The 24,425-nt window shown below is 38.0% G+C and overlaps 25 non-coding genes across 25 annotated transcripts; all 25 read right to left on the bottom strand.

The window, feature by feature from the left end:
• Positions 1-321: 321 nt before the first annotated feature.
• On the bottom strand, positions 322-513 carry LOC149724417 (U2 spliceosomal RNA). Its single transcript, XR_016386653.1, has one exon. It is a non-coding gene; the product is annotated as a U2 spliceosomal RNA (small nuclear RNA).
• An 822-nt stretch (positions 514-1,335) lies between these two features.
• Positions 1,336-1,527, bottom strand: LOC149724416 (U2 spliceosomal RNA). Its single transcript, XR_016386652.1, has one exon. It is a non-coding gene; the product is annotated as a U2 spliceosomal RNA (small nuclear RNA).
• Positions 1,528-2,297: 770 nt separating this feature from the next.
• Positions 2,298-2,489, bottom strand: LOC149724415 (U2 spliceosomal RNA). The gene has a single exon (XR_016386666.1). It is a non-coding gene; the product is annotated as a U2 spliceosomal RNA (small nuclear RNA).
• An 814-nt stretch (positions 2,490-3,303) lies between these two features.
• On the bottom strand, positions 3,304-3,495 carry LOC149724414 (U2 spliceosomal RNA). Its single transcript, XR_016386638.1, has one exon. It is a non-coding gene; the product is annotated as a U2 spliceosomal RNA (small nuclear RNA).
• Positions 3,496-4,302: 807 nt separating this feature from the next.
• LOC149724413 (U2 spliceosomal RNA) lies at positions 4,303-4,494 on the bottom strand. The gene has a single exon (XR_016386651.1). It is a non-coding gene; the product is annotated as a U2 spliceosomal RNA (small nuclear RNA).
• An 822-nt stretch (positions 4,495-5,316) lies between these two features.
• Positions 5,317-5,507, bottom strand: LOC149724412 (U2 spliceosomal RNA). Its single transcript, XR_016386668.1, has one exon. It is a non-coding gene; the product is annotated as a U2 spliceosomal RNA (small nuclear RNA).
• Positions 5,508-6,279: 772 nt separating this feature from the next.
• On the bottom strand, positions 6,280-6,471 carry LOC149724411 (U2 spliceosomal RNA). Its single transcript, XR_016386665.1, has one exon. It is a non-coding gene; the product is annotated as a U2 spliceosomal RNA (small nuclear RNA).
• Positions 6,472-7,284: 813 nt separating this feature from the next.
• On the bottom strand, positions 7,285-7,476 carry LOC149724410 (U2 spliceosomal RNA). Its single transcript, XR_016386637.1, has one exon. It is a non-coding gene; the product is annotated as a U2 spliceosomal RNA (small nuclear RNA).
• An 807-nt stretch (positions 7,477-8,283) lies between these two features.
• On the bottom strand, positions 8,284-8,475 carry LOC149724409 (U2 spliceosomal RNA). The gene has a single exon (XR_016386650.1). It is a non-coding gene; the product is annotated as a U2 spliceosomal RNA (small nuclear RNA).
• An 814-nt stretch (positions 8,476-9,289) lies between these two features.
• LOC149724408 (U2 spliceosomal RNA) lies at positions 9,290-9,480 on the bottom strand. The gene has a single exon (XR_016386661.1). It is a non-coding gene; the product is annotated as a U2 spliceosomal RNA (small nuclear RNA).
• A 779-nt stretch (positions 9,481-10,259) lies between these two features.
• Positions 10,260-10,451, bottom strand: LOC149724407 (U2 spliceosomal RNA). Its single transcript, XR_016386624.1, has one exon. It is a non-coding gene; the product is annotated as a U2 spliceosomal RNA (small nuclear RNA).
• Positions 10,452-11,256: 805 nt separating this feature from the next.
• On the bottom strand, positions 11,257-11,445 carry LOC149724406 (U2 spliceosomal RNA). The gene has a single exon (XR_016386662.1). It is a non-coding gene; the product is annotated as a U2 spliceosomal RNA (small nuclear RNA).
• An 823-nt stretch (positions 11,446-12,268) lies between these two features.
• LOC149724405 (U2 spliceosomal RNA) lies at positions 12,269-12,460 on the bottom strand. The gene has a single exon (XR_016386649.1). It is a non-coding gene; the product is annotated as a U2 spliceosomal RNA (small nuclear RNA).
• A 781-nt stretch (positions 12,461-13,241) lies between these two features.
• On the bottom strand, positions 13,242-13,432 carry LOC149724404 (U2 spliceosomal RNA). Its single transcript, XR_016386631.1, has one exon. It is a non-coding gene; the product is annotated as a U2 spliceosomal RNA (small nuclear RNA).
• Positions 13,433-14,219: 787 nt separating this feature from the next.
• Positions 14,220-14,411, bottom strand: LOC149724403 (U2 spliceosomal RNA). Its single transcript, XR_016386635.1, has one exon. It is a non-coding gene; the product is annotated as a U2 spliceosomal RNA (small nuclear RNA).
• Positions 14,412-15,218: 807 nt separating this feature from the next.
• On the bottom strand, positions 15,219-15,407 carry LOC149724402 (U2 spliceosomal RNA). Its single transcript, XR_016386655.1, has one exon. It is a non-coding gene; the product is annotated as a U2 spliceosomal RNA (small nuclear RNA).
• Positions 15,408-16,219: 812 nt separating this feature from the next.
• On the bottom strand, positions 16,220-16,411 carry LOC149724401 (U2 spliceosomal RNA). The gene has a single exon (XR_016386648.1). It is a non-coding gene; the product is annotated as a U2 spliceosomal RNA (small nuclear RNA).
• A 799-nt stretch (positions 16,412-17,210) lies between these two features.
• On the bottom strand, positions 17,211-17,402 carry LOC149724400 (U2 spliceosomal RNA). Its single transcript, XR_016386623.1, has one exon. It is a non-coding gene; the product is annotated as a U2 spliceosomal RNA (small nuclear RNA).
• A 785-nt stretch (positions 17,403-18,187) lies between these two features.
• Positions 18,188-18,379, bottom strand: LOC149724399 (U2 spliceosomal RNA). The gene has a single exon (XR_016386634.1). It is a non-coding gene; the product is annotated as a U2 spliceosomal RNA (small nuclear RNA).
• Positions 18,380-19,198: 819 nt separating this feature from the next.
• Positions 19,199-19,389, bottom strand: LOC149724398 (U2 spliceosomal RNA). Its single transcript, XR_016386660.1, has one exon. It is a non-coding gene; the product is annotated as a U2 spliceosomal RNA (small nuclear RNA).
• A 772-nt stretch (positions 19,390-20,161) lies between these two features.
• LOC149724397 (U2 spliceosomal RNA) lies at positions 20,162-20,350 on the bottom strand. The gene has a single exon (XR_016386644.1). It is a non-coding gene; the product is annotated as a U2 spliceosomal RNA (small nuclear RNA).
• Positions 20,351-21,168: 818 nt separating this feature from the next.
• On the bottom strand, positions 21,169-21,360 carry LOC149724396 (U2 spliceosomal RNA). Its single transcript, XR_016386626.1, has one exon. It is a non-coding gene; the product is annotated as a U2 spliceosomal RNA (small nuclear RNA).
• Positions 21,361-22,165: 805 nt separating this feature from the next.
• Positions 22,166-22,357, bottom strand: LOC149724395 (U2 spliceosomal RNA). The gene has a single exon (XR_016386646.1). It is a non-coding gene; the product is annotated as a U2 spliceosomal RNA (small nuclear RNA).
• Positions 22,358-23,178: 821 nt separating this feature from the next.
• Positions 23,179-23,370, bottom strand: LOC149724394 (U2 spliceosomal RNA). Its single transcript, XR_016386657.1, has one exon. It is a non-coding gene; the product is annotated as a U2 spliceosomal RNA (small nuclear RNA).
• A 771-nt stretch (positions 23,371-24,141) lies between these two features.
• LOC149724393 (U2 spliceosomal RNA) lies at positions 24,142-24,336 on the bottom strand. The gene has a single exon (XR_016386670.1). It is a non-coding gene; the product is annotated as a U2 spliceosomal RNA (small nuclear RNA).
• Between the last annotated feature and the right edge of the window lie 89 nt (positions 24,337-24,425).

Raw genomic sequence — 24,425 nt, 5'->3', positions numbered from 1 at the left:
ATATTTGATTATTTTATTGTTCGGAGATGCAGGTGTTTGTGTACCTTGGTTTTCTCTATGCTAATACTTTTCCATATTTTAATTCTTTTTTTGGCAGAGATTGGCGACTCTATTAAGGCAAAATATAATTCTCTATTACTACTAGTAGTTGGACATGATTTTTATTGGTTGCGTTTTGGTAGGATCGGATCATTACTTAAACACGAGTAGTTCAACTATATGAACACAAATCGCGGTTAGTCTCGCGGAATTTATTACCAGATACTCTGTTTATACAGTTGTATTGGAATAATTTATTAGTATACTAATATCCACCAAAGTGGAATGTGGGCCGAACCTGGCGATAATGCAAGACCAGTACAACCCGGAGCAGTAGAAGCAAGCTTCATTACCGTGCTCTGTGTTCAAAAATCCGAATGAAATATAGAGAAAACGAATCGTTTTCGTCTCAGATTTCACCCTGAGAAGAACAGGCACTACACTTGATCACAGCTAAAATAGCCGAGAAGCGATAATTCCAGGATTCCTCTGGATCAGTATATTTGTTATATACCGCGTAAAAAATTAATAGCCCTTTGGCGCGAGCCACCTTGGAGGAATTGATCACACTATAGGCACAACAGCAAACGTATTCCGGATTCCTTGTATGGAACAAAATACACATACATCTTATTTGGTATTGTGCCCATATTCTTTTCATCTTAGGCTCTATTTCTGCGTGGGTTTAAAAAGCTTTACAGGGGCAAAAAATAAAGAACATTGCAACGATTTCCCTGCTGAAAATTAGAACCCTTGGCCACACGGGGCGTAAGTTGTTTCCGCCTTTCGATGCGAAAAAATTCAAATGTCTATGTTGCGGCTTGAATCTCGCATTTTATATTGCGGATTGAATCTCACATGTTTTATGTTGTGTGTGTAACTGAGTTGGCTTGTCTAGAGACGTTAACGGATGCATATAACATATAATAATAGGTAAGTTTATATTCCCCTTACCCAGATATATTTGATTATTTTATTGTTCGGAGATGCAGGTGTTTGTGTACCTTGGTTTTCTCTATGCTAATACTTTTCCATATTTTAATTCTTTTTTTGGCAGAGATTGGCGACTCTATTAAGGCAAAATATAATTCTCTATTACTACTAGTAGTTGGACATGATTTTTATTGGTTGCGTTTTGGTAGGATCGGATCATTACTTAAACACGAGTAGTTCAACTATATGAACATCAACTATATGAACACAAATCGCGGTTAGTCTCGCGGAATTTATTACCAGATACTCTGTTTATACAGTTGTATTGGAATAATTTATTAGTATACTAATATCCACCAAAGTGGAATGTGGGCCGAACCTGGCGATAATGCAAGACCAGTACAACCCGGAGCAGTAGAAGCAAGCTTCATTACCGTGCTCTGTGTTCAAAAATCCGAATGAAATATAGAGAAAACGAATCGTTTTCGTCTCAGATTTCACCCTGAGAAGAACAGGCACTACACTTGATCACAGCTAAAATAGCCGAGAAGCGATAATTCCAGGATTCCTCTGGATCAGTATATTTGTTATGTACCGCGTAAAAAATTAATAGCCCTTTGGCGCGAGCCACCTTGGAGGAATTGATCACACTATAGGCACAACAGCAAACGTATTCCGGATTCCTTGTATGGAACAAAATACACATACATCTTATTTGGTATTGTGCCCATATTCTTTTCATCTTAGGCTCTATTTCAGCGTGGGTTTAAAAAGCTTTACAGGGGCATAAAATAAAGAATATTGCAACAATTTCCCTGCTGAAAATTAGAACCCTTGGCCACAAGGGCGTAAGTTGTTTCCGCCTTTCGATGCGAAAAAATTCAAATGTCTATGTTGCGGCTTGAATCTCACATGTTTATGTTGTGTGTGTAACTGAGTTGGCTTGGGAAGCATATAACATATAATAATAGGTAAGTTTATATTCCCCTTACCCAGATAAATTTGATTATTTCATTGTTCGGAGATGCAGGTGTTTGTGTAACTTGGTTTTCTCTATGCTAATACTTTTCCATATTTTAATTCTTTTTTTGCAGAAATTGGCGACTCTATTTAGGCAAAATATAATTCTCTATTACTACTAGTAGTTGGACATGATTTTTATTGGTTACGTTTTGGTAGGATCGGATCATTACTTAAACACGAGTAGTTCGAACATCAACTATATGAACACAAATCGCGGTTAGTCTCGCGGAATTTATTACGAGATACTCTGTTTATACAGTTGTATTGGAATAATTTATTAGTATACTAATATCCACCAAAGTGGAATGTGGGCCGAACCTGGCGGTAATGCAAAACCAGGACAACCCGGAGCAGTAGAAGCAAGCTTCATTACCGTGCTCTGTGTTCAAAAATCCGAATGAAATATAAAGGGAAACGAATCGTTTCCGTCTCAGATTTCACCCTGAGAGAACAGGTACTACACTTGATTACAGCTAAAATAGCTGAGAAGCGATAACTCCAGGAGTCCTCTGGATCAGTATAATTGTTATACCGCGTAAAAAATTAATAGCCCTTTGGCGCGAGCCACCTTGGAGGAATTGATCACACTATAGGCACAATAGCAAACGTATTCCGGATTCCTTGTATGGAACAAAATACACATACATCTTAGTTGGTATTGTGCCCATATTCTTTTCATCTTAGGCTCTATTTCGGCGTGGGTTTAAAAGGCTTTACAGGGGCAAAAAATAAAGAATATTGCAACAATTTCCCTGCTGAAAATTAGAACCCTTGGCCACACGGGGCGTAAGTTGTTTCCGCCTTTCGATGCGAAAAAATTCAAATGTCCATGTTGCGGCTTGAATCTCGCATGTTTATATTGCATTTTGAATCTCACATGTTTATGTTGTGTGTGTAACTGAGTTGGCTTGTCTAGTTAGACGTTAACGGATGCATATAACATATAATAATAGGTAAGTTTATATTCCCCTTCTCAGATATATTTGATTATTTCATTGTTCGGAGATGCAGGTGTTTGTGTACCTTGGTTTTCTCTATGCTAATACTTTTCCATATTTTAATTCTTTTTTTTGGCAGAGATTGGCGACTCTATTAAGGCAAAATATAATTCTCTATTACTACTAGTAGTTGGACATGATTTTTATTGGTTGCGTTTTGGTAGGATTGGATCATTACTTAAACACGAGTAGTTCGAACATCAACTATATGAACACAAATCGCGGTTAGTCTCGCGGAATTTATTACGAGATACTCTGTTTATACAGTTGTATTGGAATAATTTATTAGTATACTAATATCCACCAAAGTGGAATGTGGGCCGAACCTGGCGATAATGCAAGACCAGGACAACCCGGAGCAGTAGAAGCAAGCTTCATTACCGTGCTCTGTGTTCAAAAATCCGAATGAAATATAGAGGAAACGAATCGTTTCCGTCTCAGATTACACCCTGAGAAGAACAGGTACTACACTTGATCACAGCTAAAATAGCCGAGAAGCGATAACTCCAGGAGTCCTCTGGATCAGTATAATTGTTATACCGCGTAAAAAATTAATAGCCCTTTGGCGCGAGCCACCTTGGAGGAATTGATCACACTATAGGCACAACAGCAAACGTATTCCGGATTCCGTGTATGGAACAAAATACACATACATCTTAGTTGGTATTGTGTCCATATTCTTTTCATCTTAGGCTCTATTTCGGCGTGGGTTTAAAAAGCTTTACAGGGGCAAAAAATAAAGAACATTGCAACGATTTCCCTGCTGAAAATTAGAACCCTTGGCCACACGGGGCGTAAGTTGTTTCCGCCTTTCGATGCGAAAAAATTCAAATGTCTATGTTGCGGCTTGAATCTCGCATTTTATATTGCGGATTGAATCTCACATGTTTTATGTTGTGTGTGTAACTGAGTTGGCTTGTCTAGTTAGACGTTAACGGATGCATATAACATATAATAATAGGTAAGTTTATATTCCCCTTACCCAGATATATTTGATTATTTTATTGTTCGGAGATGCAGGTGTTTGTGTACCTTGGTTTTCTCTATGCTAATACTTTTCCATATTTTAATTCTTTTTTTGGCAGAGATTGGCGACTCTATTAAGGCAAAATATAATTCTCTATTACTACTAGTAGTTGGACATGATTTTTATTGGTTGCGTTTTGGTAGGATCGGATCATTACTTAAACACGAGTAGTTCAACTATATGAACACAAATCGCGGTTAGTCTCGCGGAATTTATTACCAGATACTCTGTTTATACAGTTGTATTGGAATAATTTATTAGTATACTAATATCCACCAAAGTGGAATGTGGGCCGAACCTGGCGATAATGCAAGACCAGTACAACCCGGAGCAGTAGAAGCAAGCTTCATTACCGTGCTCTGTGTTCAAAAATCCGAATGAAATATAGAGAAAACGAATCGTTTTCGTCTCAGATTTCACCCTGAGAAGAACAGGCACTACACTTGATCACAGCTAAAATAGCCGAGAAGCGATAATTCCAGGATTCCTCTGGATCAGTATATTTGTTATATACCGCGTAAAAAATTAATAGCCCTTTGGCGCGAGCCACCTTGGAGGAATTGATCACACTATAGGCACAACAGCAAACGTATTCCGGATTCCTTGTATGGAACAAAATACACATACATCTTATTTGGTATTGTGCCCATATTCTTTTCATCTTAGGCTCTATTTCTGCGTGGGTTTAAAAAGCTTTACAGGGGCAAAAAATAAAGAACATTGCAACGATTTCCCTGCTGAAAATTAGAACCCTTGGCCACACGGGGCGTAAGTTGTTTCCGCCTTTCGATGCGAAAAAATTCAAATGTCTATGTTGCGGCTTGAATCTCGCATTTTATATTGCGGATTGAATCTCACATGTTTTATGTTGTGTGTGTAACTGAGTTGGCTTGTCTAGAGACGTTAACGGATGCATATAACATATAATAATAGGTAAGTTTATATTCCCCTTACCCAGATATATTTGATTATTTTATTGTTCGGAGATGCAGGTGTTTGTGTACCTTGGTTTTCTCTATGCTAATACTTTTCCATATTTTAATTCTTTTTTTGGCAGAGATTGGCGACTCTATTAAGGCAAAATATAATTCTCTATTACTACTAGTAGTTGGACATGATTTTTATTGGTTGCGTTTTGGTAGGATCGGATCATTACTTAAACACGAGTAGTTCAACTATATGAACATCAACTATATGAACACAAATCGCGGTTAGTCTCGCGGAATTTATTACCAGATACTCTGTTTATACAGTTGTATTGGAATAATTTATTAGTATACTAATATCCACCAAAGTGGAATGTGGGCCGAACCTGGCGATAATGCAAGACCAGTACAACCCGGAGCAGTAGAAGCAACTTCATTACCGTGCTCTGTGTTCAAAAATCCGAATGAAATATAGAGAAAACGAATCGTTTTCGTCTCAGATTTCACCCTGAGAAGAACAGGCACTACACTTGATCACAGCTAAAATAGCCGAGAAGCGATAATTCCAGGATTCCTCTGGATCAGTATATTTGTTATGTACCGCGTAAAAAATTAATAGCCCTTTGGCGCGAGCCACCTTGGAGGAATTGATCACACTATAGGCACAACAGCAAACGTATTCCGGATTCCTTGTATGGAACAAAATACACATACATCTTATTTGGTATTGTGCCCATATTCTTTTCATCTTAGGCTCTATTTCAGCGTGGGTTTAAAAAGCTTTACAGGGGCATAAAATAAAGAATATTGCAACAATTTCCCTGCTGAAAATTAGAACCCTTGGCCACAAGGAGCGTAAGTTGTTTCCGCCTTTCGATGCGAAAAAATTCAAATGTCTATGTTGCGGCTTGAATCTCACATGTTTATGTTGTGTGTGTAACTGAGTTGGCTTGGGAAGCATATAACATATAATAATAGGTAAGTTTATATTCCCCTTACCCAGATAAATTTGATTATTTCATTGTTCGGAGATGCAGGTGTTTGTGTAACTTGGTTTTCTCTATGCTAATACTTTTCCATATTTTAATTCTTTTTTTTGCAGAGATTGGCGACTCTATTTAGGCAAAATATAATTCTCTATTACTACTAGTAGTTGGACATGATTTTTATTGGTTACGTTTTGGTAGGATCGGATCATTACTTAAACACGAGTAGTTCGAACATCAACTATATGAACACAAATCGCGGTTAGTCTCGCGGAATTTATTACGAGATACTCTGTTTATACAGTTGTATTGGAATAATTTATTAGTATACTAATATCCACCAAAGTGGAATGTGGGCCGAACCTGGCGGTAATGCAAAACCAGGACAACCCGGAGCAGTAGAAGCAAGCTTCATTACCGTGCTCTGTGTTCAAAAATCCGAATGAAATATAAAGGGAAACGAATCGTTTCCGTCTCAGATTTCACCCTGAGAGAACAGGTACTACACTTGATTACAGCTAAAATAGCTGAGAAGCGATAACTCCAGGAGTCCTCTGGATCAGTATAATTGTTATACCGCGTAAAAAATTAATAGCCCTTTGGCGCGAGCCACCTTGGAGGAATTGATCACACTATAGGCACAATAGCAAACGTATTCCGGATTCCTTGTATGGAACAAAATACACATACATCTTAGTTGGTATTGTGCCCATATTCTTTTCATCTTAGGCTCTATTTCGGCGTGGGTTTAAAAGGCTTTACAGGGGCAAAAAATAAAGAATATTGCAACAATTTCCCTGCTGAAAATTAGAACCCTTGGCCACACGGGGCGTAAGTTGTTTCCGCCTTTCGATGCGAAAAAATTCAAATGTCCATGTTGCGGCTTGAATCTCGCATGTTTATATTGCATTTTGAATCTCACATGTTTATGTTGTGTGTGTAACTGAGTTGGCTTGTCTAGTTAGACGTTAACGGATGCATATAACATATAATAATAGGTAAGTTTATATTCCCCTTCTCAGATATATTTGATTATTTCATTGTTCGGAGATGCAGGTGTTTGTGTACCTTGGTTTTCTCTATGCTAATACTTTTCCATATTTTAATTCTTTTTTTTGGCAGAGATTGGCGACTCTATTAAGGCAAAATATAATTCTCTATTACTACTAGTAGTTGGACATGATTTTTATTGGTTGCGTTTTGGTAGGATTGGATCATTACTTAAACACGAGTAGTTCGAACATCAACTATATGAACACAAATCGCGGTTAGTCTCGCGGAATTTATTACGAGATACTCTGTTTATACAGTTGTATTGGAAAATTTATTAGTATACTAATATCCACCAAAGTGGAATGTGGGCCGAACCTGGCGATAATGCAAGACCAGGACAACCCGGAGCAGTAGAAGCAAGCTTCATTACCGTGCTCTGTGTTCAAAAATCCGAATGAAATATAGAGGAAACGAATCGTTTCCGTCTCAGATTACACCCTGAGAAGAACAGGTACTACACTTGATCACAGCTAAAATAGCCGAGAAGCGATAACTCCAGGAGTCCTCTGGATCAGTATAATTGTTATACCGCGTAAAAAATTAATAGCCCTTTGGCGCGAGCCACCTTGGAGGAATTGATCACACTATAGGCACAACAGCAAACGTATTCCGGATTCCGTGTATGGAACAAAATACACATACATCTTAGTTGGTATTGTGTCCATATTCTTTTCATCTTAGGCTCTATTTCGGCGTGGGTTTAAAAAGCTTTACAGGGGCAAAAAATAAAGAACATTGCAACGATTTCCCTGCTGAAAATTAGAACCCTTGGCCACACGGGGCGTAAGTTGTTTCCGCCTTTCGATGCGAAAAAATTCAAATGTCTATGTTGCGGCTTGAATCTCGCATTTTATATTGCGGATTGAATCTCACATGTTTTATGTTGTGTGTGTAACTGAGTTGGCTTGTCTAGTTAGACGTTAACGGATGCATATAACATATAATAATAGGTAAGTTTATATTCCCCTTACCCAGATATATTTGATTATTTTATTGTTCGGAGATGCAGGTGTTTGTGTACCTTGGTTTTCTCTATGCTAATACTTTTCCATATTTTAATTCTTTTTTTGGCAGAGATTGGCGACTCTATTAAGGCAAAATATAATTCTCTATTACTACTAGTAGTTGGACATGATTTTTATTGGTTGCGTTTTGGTAGGATCGGATCATTACTTAAACACGAGTAGTTCAACTATATGAACACAAATCGCGGTTAGTCTCGCGGAATTTATTACCAGATACTCTGTTTATACAGTTGTATTGGAATAATTTATTAGTATACTAATATCCACCAAAGTGGAATGTGGGCCGAACCTGGCGATAATGCAAGACCAGTACAACCCGGAGCAGTAGAAGCAAGCTTCATTACCGTGCTCTGTGTTCAAAAATCCGAATGAAATATAGAGAAAACGAATCGTTTTCGTCTCAGATTTCACCCTGAGAAGAACAGGCACTACACTTGATCACAGCTAAAATAGCCGAGAAGCGATAATTCCAGGATTCCTCTGGATCAGTATATTTGTTATATACCGCGTAAAAAATTAATAGCCCTTTGGCGCGAGCCACCTTGGAGGAATTGATCACACTATAGGCACAACAGCAAACGTATTCCGGATTCCTTGTATGGAACAAAATACACATACATCTTATTTGGTATTGTGCCCATATTCTTTTCATCTTAGGCTCTATTTCTGCGTGGGTTTAAAAAGCTTTACAGGGGCAAAAAATAAAGAACATTGCAACGATTTCCCTGCTGAAAATTAGAACCCTTGGCCACACGGGGCGTAAGTTGTTTCCGCCTTTCGATGCGAAAAAATTCAAATGTCTATGTTGCGGCTTGAATCTCGCATTTTATATTGCGGATTGAATCTCACATGTTTTATGTTGTGTGTGTAACTGAGTTGGCTTGTCTAGAGACGTTAACGGATGCATATAACATATAATAATAGGTAAGTTTATATTCCCCTTACCCAGATATATTTGATTATTTTATTGTTCGGAGATGCAGGTGTTTGTGTACCTTGGTTTTCTCTATGCTAATACTTTTCCATATTTTAATTCTTTTTTTGGCAGAGATTGGCGACTCTATTAAGGCAAAATATAATTCTCTATTACTACTAGTAGTTGGACATGATTTTTATTGGTTGCGTTTTGGTAGGATCGGATCATTACTTAAACACGAGTAGTTCGAACATCAACTATATGAACACAAATCGCGGTTAGTCTCGCGGAATTTATTACCAGATACTCTGTTTATACAGTTGTATTGGAATAATTTATTAGTATACTAATATCCACCAAAGTGGAATGTGGGCCGAACCTGGCGATAATGCAAGACCAGTACAACCCGGAGCAGTAGAAGCAAGCTTCATTACCGTGCTCTGTGTTCAAAAATCCGAATGAAATATAGAGAAACGAATCGTTTTCGTCTCAGATTTCACCCTGAGAAGAACAGGCACTACACTTGATCACAGCTAAAATAGCCGAGAAGCGATAATTCCAGGATTCCTCTGGATCAGTATATTGTTATACCGCGTAAAAAATTAATAGCCCTTTGGCGCGAGCCACCTTGGAGGAATTGATCACACTATAGGCACAACAGCAAACGTATTCCGGATTCCTTGTATGGAACAAAATACACATACATCTTATTTGGTATTGTGCCCATATTCTTTTCATCTTAGGCTCTATTTCGGCGTGGGTTTAAAAAGCTTTACAGGGGCAAAAAATAAAGAATATTGCAACAATTTCCCTGCTGAAAATTAGAACCCTTGGCCACAGGGCGTAAGTTGTTTCCGCCTTTCGATGCGAAAAAATTCAAAATGTTGCGGCTTGAATCTCGCGGCTTGAATCTCACATGTTTATGTTGTGTGTGTAACTGAGTTGGCTTGTTAGGAATGCATATAACATATAATAATAGGTAAGTTTATATTCCCCTTACCCAGATAATTTGATTATTTCATTGTTCGGAGATGCAGGTGTTTGTGTACCTTGGTTTTCTCTATGCTAATACTTTTCCATATTTTAATTCTTTTTTTGGCAGAGATTGGCGACTCTATTAAGGCAAAATATAATTCTCTATTACTACTAGTAGTTGGACATGATTTTTATTGGTTGCGTTTTGGTAGGATCGGATCATTACTTAAACACGAGTAGTTCGAACATCAACTATATGAACACAAATCGCGGTTAGTCTCGCGGAATTTATTACGAGATACTCTGTTTATACAGTTGTATTGGAATAATTTATTAGTATACTAATATCCACCAAAGTGGAATGTGGGCCGAACCTGGCGATAATGCAAAACCAGGACAACCCGGAGCAGTAGAAGCAAGCTTCATTACCGTGCTCTGTGTTCAAAAATCCGAATGAAATATAGAGGAAACGAATCGTTTCCGTCTCAGATTTCACCCTGAGAAGAACAGGTACTACACTTGATCACAGCTAAAATAGCCGAGAAGCGATAACTCCAGGAGTCCTCTGGATCAGTATAATTGTTATACCGCGTAAAAAATTAATAGCCCTTTGGCGCGAGCCACCTTGGAGGAATTGATCACACTATAGGCACAACAGCAAACGTATTCCGGATTCCTTGTATGGAACAAAATACACATACATCTTAGTTGGTATTGTGCCCATATTCTTTTCATCTTAGGCTCTATTTCGGCGTGGGTTTAAAAAGCTTTACAGGGGCAAAAAATAAAGAATATTGCAACGATTTCCCTGCTGAAAATTAGAACCCTTGGCCACACGGGGCGTAAGTTGTTTCCGCCTTTCGATGCGAAAAAATTCAAATGTCTATGTTGCGGCTTGAATCTCGCATTTTATATTGCATTTTGAATCTCACATGTTTATGTTGTGTGTGTAACTGAGTTGGCTTGTCTAGTTAGACGTTAACGGATGCATATAACATATAATAATAGGTAAGTTTATATTCCCCTTACCCAGATATATTTGATTATTTATTGTTCGGAGATGCAGGTGTTTGTGTACCTTGGTTTTCTCTATGCTAATACTTTTCCATATTTTAATTCTTTTTTTGGCAGAGATTGGCGACTCTATTAAGGCAAAATATAATTCTCTATTACTACTAGTAGTTGGACATGATTTTTATTGGTTGCGTTTTGGTAGGATCGGATCATTACTTAAACACGAGTAGTTCAACTATATGAACACAAATCGCGGTTAGTCTCGCGGAATTTATTACCAGATACTCTGTTTATACAGTTGTATTGGAATAATTTATTAGTATACTAATATCCACCAAAGTGGAATGTGGGCCGAACCTGGCGATAATGCAAGACCAGACAACCCGGAGCAGTAGAAGCAAGCTTCATTACCGTGCTCTGTGTTCAAAAATCCGAATGAAATATAGAGAAACGAATCGTTTCGTCTCAGATTTCACCCTGAGAAGAACAGGCACTACACTTGATCACAGCTAAAATAGCCGAGAAGCGATAATTCCAGGATTCCTCTGGATCAGTATATTGTTATATACCGCGTAAAAAATTAATAGCCCTTTGGCGCGAGCCACCTTGGAGGAATTGATCACACTATAGGCACAACAGCAAACGTATTCCGGATTCCTTGTATGGAACAAAATACACATACATCTTATTTGGTATTGTGCCCATATTCTTTTCATCTTAGGCTCTATTTCGGCGTGGGTTTAAAAAGCTTTACAGGGGCAAAAAATAAAGAACATTGCAACGATTTCCCTGCTGAAAATTAGAACCCTTGGCCACACGGGGCGTAAGTTGTTTCCGCCTTTCGATGCGAAAAAATTCAAATGTCTATGTTGCGGCTTGAATCTCGCATTTTATATTGCGGATTGAATCTCACATGTTTTATGTTGTGTGTGTAACTGAGTTGGCTTGTCTAGTTAGACGTTAACGGATGCATATAACATATAATAATAGGTAAGTTTATATTCCCCTTACCCAGATATATTTGATTATTTTATTGTTCGGAGATGCAGGTGTTTGTGTACCTTGGTTTTCTCTATGCTAATACTTTTCCATATTTTAATTCTTTTTTTGGCAGAGATTGGCGACTCTATTAAGGCAAAATATAATTCTCTATTACTACTAGTAGTTGGACATGATTTTTATTGGTTGCGTTTTGGTAGGATCGGATCATTACTTAAACACGAGTAGTTCAACTATATGAACATCAACTATATGAACACAAATCGCGGTTAGTCTCGCGGAATTTATTACCAGATACTCTGTTTATACAGTTGTATTGGAATAATTTATTAGTATACTAATATCCACCAAAGTGGAATGTGGGCCGAACCTGGCGATAATGCAAGACCAGTACAACCCGGAGCAGTAGAAGCAAGCTTCATTACCGTGCTCTGTGTTCAAAAATCCGAATGAAATATAGAGAAAACGAATCGTTTTCGTCTCAGATTTCACCCTGAGAAGAACAGGCACTACACTTGATCACAGCTAAAATAGCCGAGAAGCGATAATTCCAGGATTCCTCTGGATCAGTATATTTGTTATATACCGCGTAAAAAATTAATAGCCCTTTGGCGCGAGCCACCTTGGAGGAATTGATCACACTATAGGCACAACAGCAAACGTATTCCGGATTCCTTGTATGGAACAAAATACACATACATCTTATTTGGTATTGTGCCCATATTCTTTTCATCTTAGGCTCTATTTCAGCGTGGGTTTAAAAAGCTTTACAGGGGCAAAAAATAAAGAACATTGCAACGATTTCCCTGCTGAAAATTAGAACCCTTGGCCACACGGGGCGTAAGTTGTTTCCGCCTTTCGATGCGAAAAAATTCAAATGTCTATGTTGCGGCTTGAATCTCACATGTTTTATGTTGTGTGTGTAACTGAGTTGGCTGGGAATGCATATAACATATAATAATAGGTAAGTTTATATTCCCCTTACCCAGATATATTTGATTATTTCATTGTTCGGAGATGCAGGTGTTTGTGTACCTTGGTTTTCTCTATGCTAATACTTTTCCATATTTTAATTCTTTTTTTGGCAGAGATTGGCGACTCTATTAAGGCAAAATATAATTCTCTATTACTACTAGTAGTTGGACATGATTTTTATTGGTTACGTTTTGGTAGGATCGGATCATTACTTAAACACGAGTAGTTCAACTATATGAACATCAACTATATGAACACAAATCGCGGTTAGTCTCGCGGAATTTATTACCAGATACTCTGTTTATACAGTTGTATTGGAATAATTTATTAGTATACTAATATCCACCAAAGTGGAATGTGGGCCGAACCTGGCGATAATGCAAACCAGGACAACCCGGAGCAGTAGAAGCAAGCTTCATTACCGTGCTCTGTGTTCAAAAATCCGAATGAAATATAGAGGAAACGAATCGTTTCCGTCTCAGATTTCACCCTGAGAAGAACAGGTACTACACTTGATCACAGCTAAAATAGCCGAGAAGCGATAACTCCAGGAGTCCTCTGGATCAGTATAATTGTTATACCGCGTAAAAAATTAATAGCCCTTTGGCGCGAGCCACCTTGGAGGAATTGATCACACTATAGGCACAATAGCAAACGTATTCCGGATTCCTTGTATGGAACAAAATACACATACATCTTAGTTGGTATTGTGCCCATATTCTTTTCATCTTAGGCTCTATTTCGGCGTGGGTTTAAAAGCTTTACAGGGGCAAAAAATAAAGAATATTGCAACAATTTCCCTGCTGAAAATTAGAACCCTTGGCCACACGGGGCGTAAGTTGTTTCCGCCTTTCGATGCGAAAAAATTCAAATGTCCATGTTGCGGCTTGAATCTCACATGTTTATGTTGTGTGTGTAACTGAGTTGGCTTGTCTAGTTAGACGTTAACGGATGCATATAACATATAATAATAGGTAAGTTTATATTCCCCTTACCCAGATATATTTGATTATTTCATTGTTCGGAGATGCAGGTGTTTGTGTACCTTGGTTTTCTCTATGCTAATACTTTTCCATATTTTAATTCTTTTTTTTGGCAGAGATTGGCGACTCTATTAAGGCAAAATATAATTCTCTATTACTACTAGTAGTTGGACATGATTTTTATTGGTTGCGTTTTGGTAGGATCGGATCATTACTTAAACACGAGTAGTTCGAACATCAACTATATGAACACAAATCGCGGTTAGTCTCGCGGAATTTATTACGAGATACTCTGTTTATACAGTTGTATTGGAATAATTTATTAGTATACTAATATCCACCAAAGTGGAATGTGGGCCGAACCTGGCGATAATGCAAGACCAGGACAACCCGGAGCAGTAGAAGCAAGCTTCATTACCGTGCTCTGTGTTCAAAAATCCGAATGAAATATAGAGGAAACGAATCGTTTCCGTCTCAGATTACACCCTGAGAAGAACAGGTACTACACTTGATCACAGCTAAAATAGCCGAGAAGCGATAACTCCAGGAGTCCTCTGGATCAGTATAATTGTTATACCGCGTAAAAAATTAATAGCCCTTTGGCGCGAGCCACCTTGGAGGAATTGATCACACTATAGGCACAACAGCAAACGTATTCCGGATTCCTTGTATGGAACAAAATACACATACATCTTAGTTGGTATTGTGCCCATATTCTTTTCATCTTAGGCTCTATTTCGGCGTGGGTTTAAAAAGCTTTACAGGGGCAAAAAATAAAGAATATTGCAACGATTTCCCTGCTGAAAATTAGAACCCTTGGCCACACGGGGCGTAAGTTGTTTCCGCCTTTCGATGCGAAAAAATTCAAATGTCTATGTTGCGGCTTGAATCTCGCATTTTATATTGCGGATTGAATCTCACATGTTTTATGTTGTGTGTGTAACTGAGTTGGCTTGTCTAGTTAGACGTTAACGGATGCATATAACATATAATAATAGGTAAGTTTATATTCCCCTTACCCAGATATATTTGATTATTTCATTGTTCGGAGATGCAGGTGTTTGTGTACCTTGGTTTTCTCTATGCTAATACTTTTCCATATTTTAATTCTTTTTTTGGCAGAGATTGGCGACTCTATTAAGGCAAAATATAATTCTCTATTACTACTAGTAGTTGGACATGATTTTTATTGGTTGCGTTTTGGTAGGATCGGATCATTACTTAAACACGAGTAGTTCAACTATATGAACACAAATCGCGGTTAGTCTCGCGGAATTTATTACCAGATACTCTGTTTATACAGTTGTATTGGAATAATTTATTAGTATACTAATATCCACCAAAGTGGAATGTGGGCCGAACCTGGCGATAATGCAAGACCAGACAACCCGGAGCAGTAGAAGCAAGCTTCATTACCGTGCTCTGTGTTCAAAAATCCGAATGAAATATAGAGAAACGAATCGTTTCGTCTCAGATTTCACCCTGAGAAGAACAGGTACTACACTTGATCACAGCTAAAATAGCCGAGAAGCGATAATTCCAGGATTCCTCTGGATCAGTATATTTGTTATACCGCGTAAAAAATTAATAGCCCTTTGGCGCGAGCCACCTTGGAGGAATTGATCACACTATAGGCACAACAGCAAACGTATTCCGGATTCCTTGTATGGAACAAAATACACATACATCTTATTTGGTATTGTGCCCATATTCTTTTCATCTTAGGCTCTATTTCGGCGTGGGTTTAAAAAGCTTTACAGGGGCAAAAAATAAAGAACATTGCAACGATTTCCCTGCTGAAAATTAGAACCCTTGGCCACACGGGGCGTAAGTTGTTTCCGCCTTTCGATGCGAAAAAATTCAAATGTCTATGTTGCGGCTTGAATCTCGCATTTTATATTGCGGATTGAATCTCACATGTTTTATGTTGTGTGTGTAACTGAGTTGGCTTGTCTAGTTAGACGTTAACGGATGCATATAACATATAATAATAGGTAAGTTTATATTCCCCTTACCCAGATATATTTGATTATTTTATTGTTCGGAGATGCAGGTGTTTGTGTACCTTGGTTTTCTCTATGCTAATACTTTTCCATATTTTAATTCTTTTTTTGGCAGAGATTGGCGACTCTATTAAGGCAAAATATAATTCTCTATTACTACTAGTAGTTGGACATGATTTTTATTGGTTGCGTTTTGGTAGGATCGGATCATTACTTAAACACGAGTAGTGAACATCAACTATATGAACACAAATCGCGGTTAGTCTCGCGGAATTTATTACCAGATACTCTGTTTATACAGTTGTATTGGAATAATTTATTAGTATACTAATATCCACCAAAGTGGAATGTGGGCCGAACCTGGCGATAATGCAAGACCAGTACAACCCGGAGCAGTAGAAGCAAGCTTCATTACCGTGCTCTGTGTTCAAAAATCCGAATGAAATATAGAGAAAACGAATCGTTTTCGTCTCAGATTTCACCCTGAGAAGAACAGGCACTACACTTGATCACAGCTAAAATAGCCGAGAAGCGATAATTCCAGGATTCCTCTGGATCAGTATATTTGTTATATACCGCGTAAAAAATTAATAGCCCTTTGGCGCGAGCCACCTTGGAGGAATTGATCACACTATAGGCACAACAGCAAACGTATTCCGGATTCCTTGTATGGAACAAAATACACATACATCTTATTTGGTATTGTGCCCATATTCTTTTCATCTTAGGCTCTATTTCGCGTGGGTTTAAAAAGCTTTACAGGGGCAAAAAATAAAGAACATTGCAACGATTTCCCTGCTGAAAATTAGAACCCTTGGCCACACGGGGCGTAAGTTGTTTCCGCCTTTCGATGCGAAAAAATTCAAATGTCGCATTTTATATTGCGGATTGAATCTCACATGTTTTATGTTGTGTGTGTAACTGAGTTGGCTTGTCTAGAGACGTTAACGGATGCATATAACATATAATAATAGGTAAGTTTATATTCCCCTTACCCAGATATATTTGATTATTTTATTGTTCGGAGATGCAGGTGTTTGTGTACTTGGTTTTCTCTATGCTAATACTTTTCCATATTTTAATTCTTTTTTTGGCAGAGATTGGCGACTCTATTAGGCAAAATATAATTCTCTATTACTACTAGTAGTTGGACATGATTTTTATTGGTTACGTTTTGGTAGGATCGGATCATTACTTAAACACGAGTAGTTCAACTATATGAACATCAACTATATGAACACAAATCGCGGTTAGTCTCGCGGAATTTATTACCAGATACTCTGTTTATACAGTTGTATTGGAATAATTTATTAGTATACTAATATCCACCAAAGTGGAATGTGGGCCGAACCTGGCGATAATGCAAAACCAGGACAACCCGGAGCAGTAGAAGCAAGCTTCATTACCGTGCTCTGTGTTCAAAAATCCGAATGAAATATAGAGGAAACGAATCGTTTCCGTCTCAGATTTCACCCTGAGAAGAACAGGTACTACACTTGATCACAGCTAAAATAGCCGAGAAGCGATAATTCCAGGAGTCCTCTGGATCAGTATAATTGTTATACCGCGTAAAAAATTAATAGCCCTTTGGCGCGAGCCACCTTGGAGGAATTGATCACACTATAGGCACAATAGCAAACGTATTCCGGATTCCTTGTATGGAACAAAATACACATACATCTTAGTTGGTATTGTGCCCATATTCTTTTCATCTTAGGCTCTATTTCGGCGTGGGTTTAAAAGCTTTACAGGGGCAAAAAATAAAGAATATTGCAACAATTTCCCTGCTGAAAATTAGAACCCTTGGCCACACGGGGCGTAAGTTGTTTCCGCCTTTCGATGCGAAAAAATTCAAATGTCATGTTGCGGCTTGAATCTCGCATGTTTATGTTGTGTGTGTAACTGAGTTGGCTTGTCTAGTTAGACGTTAACGGATGCATATAACATATAATAATAGGTAAGTTTATATTCCCCTTCTCAGATATATTTGATTATTTCATTGTTCGGAGATGCAGGTGTTTGTGTACCTTGGTTTTCTCTATGCTAATACTTTTCCATATTTTAATTCTTTTTTTTGGCAGAGATTGGCGACTCTATTAAGGCAAAATATAATTCTCTATTACTACTAGTAGTTGGACATGATTTTTATTGGTTGCGTTTTGGTAGGATCGGATCATTACTTAAACACGAGTAGTTCGAACATCAACTATATGAACACAAATCGCGGTTAGTCTCGCGGAATTTATTACGAGATACTCTGTTTATACAGTTGTATTGGAATAATTTATTAGTATACTAATATCCACCAAAGTGGAATGTGGGCCGAACCTGGCGATAATGCAAGACCAGGACAACCCGGAGCAGTAGAAGCAAGCTTCATTACCGTGCTCTGTGTTCAAAAATCCGAATGAAATATAGAGGAAACGAATCGTTTCCGTCTCAGATTACACCCTGAGAAGAACAGGTACTACACTTGATCACAGCTAAAATAGCCGAGAAGCGATAACTCCAGGAGTCCTCTGGATCAGTATAATTGTTATACCGCGTAAAAAATTAATAGCCCTTTGGCGCGAGCCACCTTGGAGGAATTGATCACACTATAGGCACAACAGCAAACGTATTCCGGATTCCGTGTATGGAACAAAATACACATACATCTTAGTTGGTATTGTGTCCATATTCTTTTCATCTTAGGCTCTATTTCGGCGTGGGTTTAAAAAGCTTTACAGGGGCAAAAAATAAAGAACATTGCAACGATTTCCCTGCTGAAAATTAGAACCCTTGGCCACACGGGGCGTAAGTTGTTTCCGCCTTTCGATGCGAAAAAATTCAAATGTCTATGTTGCGGCTTGAATCTCGCATTTTATATTGCGGATTGAATCTCACATGTTTTATGTTGTGTGTGTAACTGAGTTGGCTTGTCTAGTTAGACGTTAACGGATGCATATAACATATAATAATAGGTAAGTTTATATTCCCCTTACCCAGATATATTTGATTATTTTATTGTTCGGAGATGCAGGTGTTTGTGTACCTTGGTTTTCTCTATGCTAATACTTTTCCATATTTTAATTCTTTTTTTGGCAGAGATTGGCGACTCTATTAAGGCAAAATATAATTCTCTATTACTACTAGTAGTTGGACATGATTTTTATTGGTTGCGTTTTGGTAGGATCGGATCATTACTTAAACACGAGTAGTTCTATATGAACATCAACTATATGAACACAAATCGCGGTTAGTCTCGCGGAATTTATTACCAGATACTCTGTTTATACAGTTGTATTGGAATAATTTATTAGTATACTAATATCCACCAAAGTGGAATGTGGGCCGAACCTGGCGATAATGCAAGACCAGTACAACCCGGAGCAGTAGAAGCAAGCTTCATTACCGTGCTCTGTGTTCAAAAATCCGAATGAAATATAGAGAAACGAATCGTTTTCGTCTCAGATTTCACCCTGAGAAGAACAGGCACTACACTTGATCACAGCTAAAATAGCCGAGAAGCGATAATTCCAGGATTCCTCTGGATCAGTATATTTGTTATATACCGCGTAAAAAATTAATAGCCCTTTGGCGCGAGCCACCTTGGAGGAATTGATCACACTATAGGCACAACAGCAAACGTATTCCGGATTCCTTGTATGGAACAAAATACACATACATCTTATTTGGTATTGTGCCCATATTCTTTTCATCTTAGGCTCTATTTCTGCGTGGGTTTAAAAAGCTTTACAGGGGCAAAAAATAAAGAACATTGCAACAATTTCCCTGCTGAAAATTAGAACCCTTGGCCACACGGGCGTAAGTTGTTTCCGCCTTTCGATGCGAAAAAATTCAAATGTCTATGTTGCGGCTTGAATCTCACATGTTTATGTTGTGTGTGTAACTGAGTTGGCTTGGGAAGCATATAACATATAATAATAGGTAAGTTTATATTCCCCTTACCCAGATATATTTGATTATTTTATTGTTCGGAGATGCAGGTGTTTGTGTACCTTGGTTTTCTCTATGCTAATACTTTTCCATATTTTAATTCTTTTTTTTGGCAGAGATTGGCGACTCTATTAAGGCAAAATATAATTCTCTATTACTACTAGTAGTTGGACATGATTTTTATTGGTTGCGTTTTGGTAGGATCGGATCATTACTTAAACACGAGTAGTTCGAACATCAACTATATGAACACAAATCGCGGTTAGTCTCGCGGAATTTATTACCAGATACTCTGTTTATACAGTTGTATTGGAATAATTTATTAGTATACTAATATCCACCAAAGTGGAATGTGGGCCGAACCTGGCGATAATGCAAACCAGGACAACCCGGAGCAGTAGAAGCAAGCTTCATTACCGTGCTCTGTGTTCAAAAATCCGAATGAAATATAGGAAACGAATCGTTTTCGTCTCAGATTTCACCCTGAGAAGAACAGGTACTACACTTGATCACAGCTAAAATAGCCGAGAAGCGATAACTCCAGGAGTCCTCTGGATCAGTATAATTGTTATACCGCGTAAAAAATTAATAGCCCTTTGGCGCGAGCCACCTTGGAGGAATTGATCACACTATAGGCACAACAGCAAACGTATTCCGGATTCCTTGTATGGAACAAAATACACATACATCTTAGTTGGTATTGTGCCCATATTCTTTTCATCTTAGGCTCTATTTCGGCGTGGGTTTAAAAAGCTTTACAGGGGCAAAAAATAAAGAATATTGCAACAATTTCCCTGCTGAAAATTAGAACCCTTGGCCACACGGGGCGTAAGTTGTTTCCGCCTTTCGATGCGAAAAAATTCAAATGTCTATGTTGCGGCTTGAATCTCGCATTTTATATTGCATTGAATCTCACATGTTTATGTTGTGTGTGTAACTGAGTTGGCTTGTCTAGTTAGACGTTAACGGATGCATATAACATATAATAATAGGTAAGTTTATATTCCCCTTACCCAGATATATTTGATTATTTCATTGTTCGGAGATGCAGGTGTTTGTGTACCTTGGTTTTCTCTATGCTAATACTTTTCCATATTTTAATTCTTTTTTTGGCAGAGATTGGCGACTCTATTAAGGCAAAATATAATTCTCTATTACTACTAGTAGTTGGACATGATTTTTATTGGTTGCGTTTTGGTAGGATCGGATCATTACTTAAACACGAGTAGTTCGAACATCAACTATATGAACACAAATCGCGGTTAGTCTCGCGGAATTTATTACGAGATACCAGATACTCTGTTTATACAGTTGTATTGGAATAATTTATTAGTATACTAATATCCACCAAAGTGGAATGTGGGCCGAACCTGGCGATAATGCAAGACCAGGACAACCCGGAGCAGTAGAAGCAAGCTTCATTACCGTGCTCTGTGTTCAAAAATCCGAATGAAATATAGAGGAAACGAATCGTTTCCGTCTCAGATTTCACCCTGAGAAGAACAGGTACTACACTTGATCACAGCTAAAATAGCCGAGAAGCGATAACTCCAGGAGTCCTCTGGATCAGTATAATTGTTATACCGCGTAAAAAATTAATAGCCCTTTGGCGCGAGCCACCTTGGAGGAATTGATCACACTATAGGCACAACAGCAAACGTATTCCGGATTCCGTGTATGGAACAAAATACACATACATCTTAGTTGGTATTGTGTCCATATTCTTTTCATCTTAGGCTCTATTTCGGCGTGGGTTTAAAAAGCTTTACAGGGGCAAAAAATAAAGAACATTGCAACGATTTCCCTGCTGAAAATTAGAACCCTTGGCCACACGGGGCGTAAGTTGTTTCCGCCTTTCGATGCGAAAAAATTCAAATGTCTATGTTGCGGCTTGAATCTCGCATTTTATATTGCGGATTGAATCTCACATGTTTTATGTTGTGTGTGTAACTGAGTTGGCTTGTCTAGAGACGTTAACGGATGCATATAACATATAATAATAGGTAAGTTTATATTCCCCTTACCCAGATATATTTGATTATTTTATTGTTCGGAGATGCAGGTGTTTGTGTACCTTGGTTTTCTCTATGCTAATACTTTTCCATATTTTAATTCTTTTTTTGGCAGAGATTGGCGACTCTATTAAGGCAAAATATAATTCTCTATTACTACTAGTAGTTGGACATGATTTTTATTGGTTGCGTTTTGGTAGGATCGGATCATTACTTAAACACGAGTAGTTCAACTATATGAACACAAATCGCGGTTAGTCTCGCGGAATTTATTACCAGATACTCTGTTTATACAGTTGTATTGGAATAATTTATTAGTATACTAATATCCACCAAAGTGGAATGTGGGCCGAACCTGGCGATAATGCAAGACCAGTACAACCCGGAGCAGTAGAAGCAAGCTTCATTACCGTGCTCTGTGTTCAAAAATCCGAATGAAATATAGAGAAAACGAATCGTTTTCGTCTCAGATTTCACCCTGAGAAGAACAGGCACTACACTTGATCACAGCTAAAATAGCCGAGAAGCGATAATTCCAGGATTCCTCTGGATCAGTATATTTGTTATATACCGCGTAAAAAATTAATAGCCCTTTGGCGCGAGCCACCTTGGAGGAATTGATCACACTATAGGCACAACAGCAAACGTATTCCGGATTCCTTGTATGGAACAAAATACACATACATCTTATTTGGTATTGTGCCCATATTCTTTTCATCTTAGGCTCTATTTCTGCGTGGGTTTAAAAAGCTTTACAGGGGCAAAAAATAAAGAACATTGCAACGATTTCCCTGCTGAAAATTAGAACCCTTGGCCACACGGGGCGTAAGTTGTTTCCGCCTTTCGATGCGAAAAAATTCAAATGTCTATGTTGCGGCTTGAATCTCGCATTTTATATTGCGGATTGAATCTCACATGTTTTATGTTGTGTGTGTAACTGAGTTGGCTTGTCTAGAGACGTTAACGGATGCATATAACATATAATAATAGGTAAGTTTATATTCCCCTTACCCAGATATATTTGATTATTTTATTGTTCGGAGATGCAGGTGTTTGTGTACCTTGGTTTTCTCTATGCTAATACTTTTCCATATTTTAATTCTTTTTTTGGCAGAGATTGGCGACTCTATTAAAGCAAAATATAATTCTCTATTACTACTAGTAGTTGGACATGATTTTATTGGTTGCGTTTTGGTAGGATCGGATCATTACTTAAACACGAGTAGTTCAACTATATGAACATCAACTATATGAACACAAATCGCGGTTAGTCTCGCGGAATTTATTACCAGATACTCTGTTTATACAGTTGTATTGGAATAATTTATTAGTATACTAATATCCACCAAAGTGGAATGTGGGCCGAACCTGGCGATAATGCAAGACCAGTACAACCCGGAGCAGTAGAAGCAAACTTCATTACCGTGCTCTGTGTTCAAAAATCCGAATGAAATATAGAGAAAACGAATCGTTTTCGTCTCAGATTTCACCCTGAGAAGAACAGGCACTACACTTGATCACAGCTAAAATAGCCGAGAAGCGATAATTCCAGGATTCCTCTGGATCAGTATATTTGTTATGTACCGCGTAAAAAATTAATAGCCCTTTGGCGCGAGCCACCTTGGAGGAATTGATCACACTATAGGCACAACAGCAAACGTATTCCGGATTCCTTGTATGAACAAAATACACATACATCTTATTTGGTATTGTGCCCATATTCTTTTCATCTTAGGCTCTATTTCAGCGTGGGTTTAAAAAGCTTTACAGGGGCATAAAATAAAGAATATTGCAACAATTTCCCTGCTGAAAATTAGAACCCTTGGCCACAAGGAGCGTAAGTTGTTTCCGCCTTTCGATGCGTAAAAATTCAAATGTCTATGTTGCGGCTTGAATCTCACATGTTTATGTTGTGTGTGTAACTGAGTTGGCTTGGAAGCATATAACATATAATAATAGGTAAGTTTATATTCCCCTTACCCAGATAAATTTGATTATTTCATTGTTCGGAGATGCAGGTGTTTGTGTAACTTGGTTTTCTCTATGCTAATACTTTTCCATATTTTAATTCTTTTTTTTTTGCAGAGATTGGCGACTCTATTTAGGCAAAATATAATTCTCTATTACTACTAGTAGTTGGACATGATTTTTATTGGTTACGTTTTGGTAGGATCGGATCATTACTTAAACACGAGTAGTTCGAACATCAACTATATGAACACAAATCGCGGTTAGTCTCGCGGAATTTATTACGAGATACTCTGTTTATACAGTTGTATTGAATAATTTATTAGTATACTAATATCCACCAAAGTGGAATGTGGGCCGAACCTGGCGGTAATGCAAAAACCAGGACAACCCGGAGCAGTAGAAGCAAGCTTCATTACCGTGCTCTGTGTTCAAAAATCCGAATGAAAATATAAAGGGAAACGAATCGTTTCCGTCTCAGATTTCACCCTGAGAGGAACAGGTACTACACTTGATTACAGCTAAAATAGCTGAGAAGCGATAACTCCAGGAGTCCTCTGGATCAGTATAATTGTTATACCGCGTAAAAAATTAATAGCCCTTTGGCGCGAGCCACCTTGGAGGAATTGAT

This window comes from Ciona robusta, unplaced genomic scaffold, assembly GCF_009617815.1.
Source record: "Ciona robusta unplaced genomic scaffold, ASM961781v2 AP042731.1".
Lineage (NCBI taxonomy): Eukaryota > Metazoa > Chordata > Ascidiacea > Phlebobranchia > Cionidae > Ciona > Ciona robusta.
The sequence above is the reverse complement of the archived record's forward strand: the minus strand, read 5'-3'. Positions and strand labels throughout refer to the sequence as shown.